The sequence below is a fragment of the Arachis ipaensis genome, chromosome B05 (assembly GCF_000816755.2).
Source record: "Arachis ipaensis cultivar K30076 chromosome B05, Araip1.1, whole genome shotgun sequence".
Lineage (NCBI taxonomy): Eukaryota > Viridiplantae > Streptophyta > Magnoliopsida > Fabales > Fabaceae > Arachis > Arachis ipaensis.
Window position 1 is genome coordinate 69,251,517 of NC_029789.2, and position 9,627 is coordinate 69,261,143.

At 36.9% G+C, this 9,627-nt stretch overlaps 1 long non-coding RNA gene across 1 annotated transcript; it reads right to left on the minus strand.

Moving 5' to 3' along the window:
- On the minus strand, positions 7,180-7,649 carry LOC107641889. Its single transcript, XR_001620488.2, has 3 exons — positions 7,631-7,649; positions 7,349-7,439; positions 7,180-7,261 (listed from the first exon to the last, which is right to left on the minus strand). It is a non-coding gene; the product is annotated as an uncharacterized LOC107641889 (long non-coding RNA).

A 9,627-nucleotide genomic window follows, 5' to 3' on the forward strand; every position in this document is an offset into this window, starting at 1 on the left:
CGCCAATCTTGTTCATATCATGGGCGTGCCACTTGATTCCTAGGTGTGGCACGCCGGTTCACTGGACCAGAGAAGAATGATCATGCACCATAGAGGGTGTGGCACGCCAGACCTAGGCGTGGCACGCCAGTGCAACTTTCCAGAGAAGAGATTGAAGGCCTTATCGAGGGCATGGCATGCCAGACCTGGGCGTGGCATGCCAGTTCAACCTTCTAGAGACGAGATTGAAGATCTCATTGAAGGCGTGGCACACCACCACTGGGCGTGGCACGCCAGTTATACTATCCAGATGAGAAGAATGAGGGCTTTGCTGAAGGCGTGACACGCCAGCAATGGGCGTGCCACGCTAGTTCAAGTTATCAGAGAAGAAGAAGAGAGATATTTCTTGGGTGAGCCACATGAGTTCGAAGGTGTGGCATGCCAGGCTAGCTATACAAAGGGACCATGCCACTTGGAAGCTACACGTGGCACGCCAGGCCAATCCATTGAGCTCAGTGTTGCACGCCACTCACACGCCAGGCACATGTCTCAATTTAATGATTTTTCTCCTTAGTTTCCAATTGTAATTTTCTTTTCCTTTTTGTAATTTTTATTTCTTGTGATAAGAGTAGTATAAATACCCCTTGAAAGTACTAAAAGGGGCTTGGTTAGCTTGGAACTTTACTTTATACTTTACTTCATCTTCTTCCATTTCTTGTACTTTTCCTAAGCTATGAGTAGCTAAACTCCCTCTCATTGGGGGAGGGAGCTATATTGTCTTTGATGGATTAATTGATAGTGAATTTCTTCTTCTCTTCATCTTCTCTTTGATTTTCTAGAAGGAATTTCGTTTTTCATGTTTAGTATTCAATCATCTTAGAAAAGAGGTTGAATGCAAATTGGGTTTCATGGGATCTTTGGAAAAGGAAACATGAAACCATGCTTGAAATCCCTTCTCACATTGAGTAGATGTGGGTTTTGGGACTGGATATGGTGACATGAAATCTACCCAATTATTTGGATCTATGAGGATGTTTGGTAAAATCAGGGACCAAGCCTATCTCTCTTCATGAGCAATTAGACCAAGGAATTGGCTGATTATCAAGATTTTAGAGATTGAATCACCAAGACATTGGGGTTCATTCAATCATGATTGCCAAGAGGTCAATGAGTTACATGATTGAAAATGAGAGAATCTATGTTTAATCCAAAGAGAGCAATATCTCCCAACTCCAATTAATCTTCCCTATCCTTATCTTCCCTATTATTTATAGCTTTCTTTAATTTTTGCTATCAACCCATTTCCCATTTACAATTCAGTCATTTATGTTTCTACCATTTACTTTTCTGCTCTTTATAGTTCTGCACTTTATTGCTTCCCCTTATCCTTAAGTAATTTACAATTCTACTATTTAGAATTCTGCACTCAACAACTCTTTTTTATTAGCTTGACCAAATCACTTATCAACTAAAATTGCTCAATCAATCAATCTCTGTGGGATTTGACCTCACTCATAGTGAGTTATTACTTGACGACAATTTGGTATACTTGCCAAAGACAGATTCATTATAATGATATAGTGAATTCTTTTTAGTCATCATGGCAGTAGATTATGTGTCTAAATGGGTTAAGGCAGTCGCATCACCCACGAATGACACTAGAGTAGTAATGAAGTTCCTCCAAAAGAACATCTTCAGTAGGTTTGGTGTCCCTCAAACACTAATCAGTGATGGAGGAACTCATCTCTGCAAGAAACAGCTTGCCTCTGTGCTAAACTGATATGGAATTTGCCATAAAGTGGCCACCCCATATCATCCACAGACAAATGGGCAAGCTGAAGTCTCAAATAGAAAACTAAAGAGAATCCTGGAAAGAATTATGAATACCTCTAGAAAGGATTGGGCAAGTGATAAACCCCAATTTTGTGGTTTATCTTGTGCTTGATTTAGGGGATTTTATCAACTTTTCTCACATTTATTCAATGAAATAGTATTGTTTTTTAATTCTCCCTAAATTTGTGCTTAAGTGTGAAAACAAGCTTTTTAAGCCTTAAAATAGCTAAATTTAATTCACTTTAATTCCATTCGATGCCTTGATATGTTTGTTAAGTGATTTTTGGTTTAGAAGGCAAAGATTGGATTGAAGGAATGAAGGAAAAACATGCAAAGTGGGAGAACTCATGAAGAAATGAAGGAATTGCAAAGCTGTCAATCCTGACCTCTTCGTACTAAAACGATCAAAACTTATGCTGAAGAGGTCCTGAGGCGGTTCCAGTTGCGTTGGAAAGCTAACATCCGCAGCTTCAAAATAATATAAAATTTTCCATAGTTGCCTTGCGTTTGGTGATGCGTACGCATCATTCCACGCGCAAGCGTCGCAGGATCAACGTGACTCACTTAAGACAACTCATGGCCAGCAATTTCTGAGGCATTTTGGGCCCAATCCAACTCATTTCTGATTCTATTGAACCCAAAGATTGAAGGGGAAATGAACCAAGTAGTCATAGTTTGAGTTTTCATCATGTTTAAGCGTAGAATTCTAGAGAGAGAAGCTTTCTCCTCTCTCTAGATTTAGGATAGAAATTAGGGTAAAGTTAGGTTAATCTCTCTCAATTTTCTCTTTCAATTCTTGTTTTCATTTCAATTCTCTTTATATTTTAGTGTTCTATTGCCTTAATCTTCTTAGTTTCTCTTGTTAATTTCTTATTTTGCTCTCTTTTATGTTGATGAACAATTGTTGGATCTTGATTTCTTCTAATACAATGTTATGTTTCCATGTCTTCTTTTATGTTTACCTTCATTGCTATTGTTGATTTCTTGCTTATGATAGTTATGAATTTTGTTAATTCTTGTATTTTGTGATGTTTACTTTTATTGCACTCTAGGTGTTTGATGAAATGTTTTCTCTAGTTTTTGAGTAGTTTTCTTGACTCTTGGCCTAGGCTAAGAGAATTGAGTGACCTTAAGTCATTGGGTCTCATTGAATTGGTGATTTGAGAACCCTATGTGGTCAATTTGATACCCATTAACGCTAACCCACTACTAAGCTGATTGGTAGATAGGTTAGGACTTATGGGTTGATGTTGATCAAGCCTATTTGACGTACTTCAAGCTTAGGAGTAGACATTTTACGTACTTAAAGCTTAGAAGTAGACTAAATGGGTTGGTCCCTCATAATTGTCAATATTTGGTTTGTAGAAAAGGATGGTGATCTCAAATTACCTATGTCTATCCAAGAGTTATTTCCTTTATTTTATTAGTTCTTGTTGTTTACTTTCTTGCTTTTATATTTCCTTGCCAATTATAAATCAAACCCCCTTGTTCTTTATAGCCAATAATTGAGCACTTCATTGTAATTCCTTATGAGATGACCCGAGGTTTAAATACTTCGGTTAATTCTTATTGGGGTTTGTACTTGTGACAACCAAATTTTTGATGTAGGATTGTTTGTTGGTTTAGAACTATACTTACAATGAGAGTTTATTTGTGAAATTCTATAACAACATAATAAATCATCTCTTATCAAAATGGCGCCGTTGCCGGAGAATTGCAATGGTGTTATATTATTGGCTATTGTGAATAAGTGAATATGTTTGCCTTTTGCTTGTTTGTTAGTTTTTGTTAGGTTTAGGACTTGTTGCTTATTTTTGTTAGCCTTTTTTATTTACCACCATGAATTCTCACCTTTTTGGCTATGAGTGTGGTTACAACTATGTTGTAGGAGATGGAAATTACAATGAAAACATGCATCAAGGGTGGAACAATCAAAGATGGGAGGAGCCTCAAGCTTATGGATAACCTTCTTGGCAACTACCTCCTCCAGTTTCTTATGGGTACAATCCAACTCCTAATGCATACCAATCCAATGTATGTTGTAACCCTCATTATGATTGTCAACCACAACCACCATATACATATGACCCCTTCCCTCAATATAGCCCTCAACAACCATACTCACAAGCCCCTTATCACCAAACACCTCCATATGACCCTAATCCTTATCCATCATACCAACCACCTTATGAGCCATATGAACCATACATAGAACCACAAAAATTCCAAAATAACTACTCCCAAGAACCACCACAATTCCATCATCAATACCCTCAAGAACCACCACCTCACTATTTTTACCAAGATGAATCACCTCCCATGTATGATAACTTTCAACCACAAAATGAATTCCCCTTTTTACCACAACCCTCCATGAAAGAATACCCATATCCATCAATCCAAGAGCAATATGATCCTACTTATACGAGTCAAGCGGAACAAGAGCCAATGGATCGCTTCAAGGAAACAATGGACCGGCTTCAAGCAATTATCCGTCAACAAAAGGAAGAGGAAGCCCAAAGGATGAATGAAGCTATCGAGGCTAACCTTGCCAAAATTAAAGCCAACTTGGACGCATGAGATTCATACCGTAGCCAAAGTATCTCTACAGATGAATATAGAGAATCAACTGAAGAGCAGAGCATGGAGTGTGTCGTGCAACAAGTGGAAAGGATGGAGATTGTTGATGAAGAAGAAGTGGTTGAAAGCCTAGGCAAAGTTGAACAAGAGGTGGATTTCATCAAGCTTGAGAGCACTTCCACACCAAGTGATATTGTTGATGATTTTATGGAAGTTGTTGAACTTTCTTCCATTGAACTTGAAGATGATGTTGAGGAGGATAGTGCGCAACCTCCTAAGCATATAATGAATGATAAAGAATTGGAAGAAGGTGAGCAAACAATAAATCTTCCTCTTGAAGATGATCCCACACCAACACATGATCCTTTGGTGTTTGAGGAATCTTCTCCTATTAAAATTGAGGTAGATGTTGAGATAAGTTCCACATTACCTCCAAGTTGTGATATGACGAATGGAGAAGAGCCAGGAGAGGTTAGTGAGGAAGTGATTGAATGTGAAGAGCATTGAGGTGAACAATGAAGAAGCTAGTAAAGAGGTGGAAGTTGTCAAAAAAGAGCACAAGGGAGTGAAACTTGCAAGATCATTAGGACCATCCCTTCCTAAGTCACCATCCAACACAACATTCAAGTGGGTAAAATTCTTATCCCTAAGCTTTAATTTCTCACTTGAATATGGTTTGCTTGAGAAGGATAGGCAACTTAGAGCTCTTTGTGGAATTAAGAGCAAGAGAAAATTGGTTATTGAGCGGAATTTCCAATTAAGGTTCCTTATGGTTGGAAGCTCAAGGTCTAGGATCAATGGTTGGTGTAGAACCAATTTGTATGGGTCTAGGAGGAGAATTTGGTGCTCTAAGGAGAATTCTATGTGCCTACCACCCAAGTGGAATCATGATGATCAATTAGAAGATGGGTGTGAAAATAAGATATGGGATCCCGAATCACAACATGAAGACTAATTTTGGGAGCTCATATCTTGGGAAGAACCTCACCCAAGTTTGGTGAAGATGGCTGGAAATTCTGACAACCAATTGAGGAGCAAGCATTCTTGGAGGTTCAAGGATGAATACAAGCATAAACCACCTTGACAAGGAGCCTCCCAAATGTCCTACTTAAGGACTTTAAATAAAACTGCTAGGTGGGAGACACCCCACCATGGTAAACTCTTTCCATTCTCTTGTAAATATAATTATTGAGTGAATGGAGTTGCCATTATAGGTAGTTTTTCTTATTTTCTATACTCTTATACATTGCTTTAATTGATAGGTTGTTTGTTACATTCATATTTTGAAAAGAATAGTTGTTGTATTTTTCTTGAAGTGTAAGTTTTGTGTGTTTTGCATTAGAAAATGTTTTCAAAAACTAAAAGATTTGTTGTTAAATTTGACTTTTGATTGTTTTAGAATGCTTGTAAAATAGGAGAGTGCCCTGTTTCTGTTTTCGTATGTTAAAAAAAAAAGTGGCGAGCCACGTGTAAGCGTGGCCGACGCGTACGCATCGTATGCCATATTGGGACTCCTGGTACAAAAATCTGAGAGTTATGCTAGTGTGGTGCAGGATTTGTGCGAATAGCACAATCTAGACCCACGCGTACGGTGGGTGACGCGTACGCGTCACCTGGACTTTCTGCATCCCACGCGTACATGTGGGCGACGCTTACGCGTCGCTTGTCCCTCCTGCCTTCCATACGCACGCGTGGGTGACGCTTACGCGTTGCCTTCCGCGCCCTATTTCCCCTATTTCTGCTCTGTTCTCTTCTTCTTTTCCTTTCTTTCTTCTTTCTCCTTTCTTCTTCTTTCCTCTTTCTTCTTCTCCCCTTCTTCTTTCTTACTTTCTTACTTTTCCCCTTTTCAAAATTTCACTTCTCATTTTTCTTATTTTTATTTTTCTTTCATATGTTGCATTTGCATATTATCATCCATTGCATTTTAATTTTGTTCTTATAACTTGCACTACAACAAATAAGGGTTTTCGCAACGATCAAATACCGTTGCCGTACATTGAAAAATCGTTCCCAAAACTTCAGGCAACGCTTTGGCAACGGTTTTTGACCTGTGGTATATGCGGCCGTTACCAATGCTCAAAGGCAACGGTTTTTTACCTAAGGCAACGGTAACAAAAAAAACCGTTGCCAAAGTTACTGGTATAGACAACGATTTTGATAGAAAATTTTAAACAACGGTTTCGAACCGTTACTCGATAAGGAATGGCTTTAAACCATTCTCTTTCATGATCCAACGGTTTAAAACCATAACTGAATAGGCAACAGTTTTAAACTGTTGTAGTTTTATTATTCATAAAGGCAACGGTTTTAAAGCGTTATCGTTAGTGTCATTTTTTTGACAATTTTAATACCATTGCCATTTAATAGTCGTCTAAGACAGCGGTTTTAAAGTGTTACCATTAGTTTCATTTTTTGGAAACGGTTTTTTAAAATCATTCCTTTTGTGACTTTTGACAATGATCTTTTGTAGTTATATATTTTTTTATTTACAATAATTTTCTCATATTGCATTAAAATTAATATTCCAACTATTTTTTTAATTTAGTGTCAATAAATAACCTTAACTATTTGAATCAAATTACTAAAGAAAACTAATTGAATATTTACCATCAAATTTGATTTTTAAAGTATTCTATAAGATTCATACATATTTGTGAATCTTTTAGAAATCAAATAAACTAAGATACTTTAAAATTACATAATAAGAGTCTAAATCATAACCATATCTAATCATAAAGAAAAGAGATTGATATATTACAATAGCAAATAGATTCATTGTCATCTTCACAAATTGGTAATTTTTACTCTCTAATATTTGATCTTCACAATTTGTGTGATTAAGTTATTTTTCTACTTCATAATAATTTTCCTATGAACAAAAAAAATTAGCAAATTAAATATAATGTTAAGCCTAATGCTAATAATTGAAGGAATGGAAGTTTTGATTTAGGCTTACCAATAGCAGTAGTTATGTTGGATGTGATTAGGATTATCACATTTGGAGATGATATTAACTTGTCAATCTGAGTTAGTAATGCATTTACAACCTGAAATATTCATATTTAAGGATTACTAACACACTATGCAAATACCCAAAAAAATCCAACATCTCTCAGTTGCATTTTTTAAATGATATTTAACATTCTCACACACAATTTTAAAAAAGAAAGAAAAAAAAGGAATAGCGGGGAAGAAAAGGGGTATTTTCCTCTAGGAAGGACTAGAGAGATTGGTATACCCGAATAGAATCTGAAGGTCCTGATGACAAGTCATCTTAGCCTAGTTTTACTAGTCTTTTTCTTTGATTTCAATAAGTTTTATGCACTTTCTTGCACTATAAGTTAGTAATTTGGATTGGAAGTGCATAGTTTCTTTGAATCAATCAACCACCCTTTAATTGATACAAAATCATGAGGTTTAAGCTAAATTTAATTGATAATTAATTGATTTATAAACCTTGTGAATTTTGTGATACTTTGATTGGTTGTTTTGATTACTTGTAGGTGAAGAAAAGAAAGAAACAAGGGAAGCGTGGCCTAAGGAAGGAAAAAGCATGGCCCATGACCATTTGTTCCTTGGCATTACATGAATGAACGTTCAAGTTCATTAATTAGCATTGCTAATAAAAATTAATGCATGTATAAAGCATTTGATCATTAAAGAATGAATGCTACGTTAATACATTGGCATTAATTAATAAAGCCAATAAAAGCATGCAATATTAAAGCCAAATTGGCTAAAGAACATATCAAGCCCTTTCAACGTTAATGCAATTGGCTTTATTAATTAATTAATGAATACATGCATGATTTTTAATTGCAAATGAACAAATGAATGAATATTAGCATTCATTTGCATAGCACATGCACCAGGGGAGGCCAACGTTTGCGACCAAGTTTGCCTCAAACTTGGAGGCAAACGTTGGCATGGCATATGCACCAGGGGAAGGCAACGTTTGCGCCAACATTTGCCTCAAACGTGAGGTCAAACGTTGGCGCCACAAGAACAAGCAAAAGCACCCCTGGAGCAAACCAACGTTTGCGCCAACGTTTACCTCAAACGTGAGGTCAAACGTTGGCGCCAATTTAGCATGAAGAGGAGTCCCTGATTGATGATTTAATTGAGCCACGTTTGCACCAACGTTTGCCTCAAACGTTGGGCCAAACGTTGGCCAAAGGAGTAGCATGGGAGAACCACGTTTGAGCTCACGTTGGCTCAAATGTGGATGACAGCAACTTGGCCGAGCTGCATAATGCCACATACGAAGATGTTTGAGTCAACGTTTGCCTCAAACGTTGACTCAAACGTAAATGGTCCATGGTCCGGTTCACAAGTGGCAAACGTTGACTCAAACGTAAATGGTCCATGGTCCGGTTCACAAGTGGATTTCTTCCCAACACCAAGGGCAATCAACAGAGGCTATCTTCAATCCAATTCCATCAAGGTCAAGGCCCAAATTCAAGGCTCCATGATAAATTGAAGAAAGTGTATAAATAGATATTAGTTTGATTTAGAAAGACGTCAACTTTTACTTTTGAATTTACTGACTGTAACTTGGATCTGGGAGGAGAATTGAATTCTCTTCCTCTTCATTTTCTCATTTTCTTTATTGCAATACTTGCTTGAGTCTTGGGTGTGGAGAATTGAGGAAATTCTATCTCAATCTCACCTTGAGATATCTTTCTGTTTCTTTCACTGCATCATTGGAGAATTGAGATTTGAATCCAAGTTTTCTTCTGTTTTGATTTTTAATCTCTTGCAATTGAATTCTAAATTTAGATCTAAGAAGGCAGTGAGATCTAGACTTGGTTATCTAGTCTCTTGAGTCCTGAGATCTACATCTTTCAATTTCAATTTCCTTGTTTCATTGCTACACCAAGCTTATTTTCATTTGCATTTAAGATCCGGTTTAATTAAATCCATCTTCTACGTTTCTGTTTGTTGAGATTTACTGTTCTCTTATTTAATTTTTGCAATCCCACATCCCTGACCCATTTACAATTCAAGACATTTAAGTTTCTTGCACTCTAAGATTCTGCAATTTGCATTTCTTGCGTTCTAAGTTTCTGCCATTTAATTTCTTGTTCTTTAAGATTCAGCACTTTTATTTTCTATTCTCTTTAATTTCCTGCAATTTACCCCTCTCTCTTTACTTTTCATGCAATTTAATTTCTATTAATCACAAATCACTCAACCAACACTTGATTCGCTTGACTAAATCAACCACTAAACTAA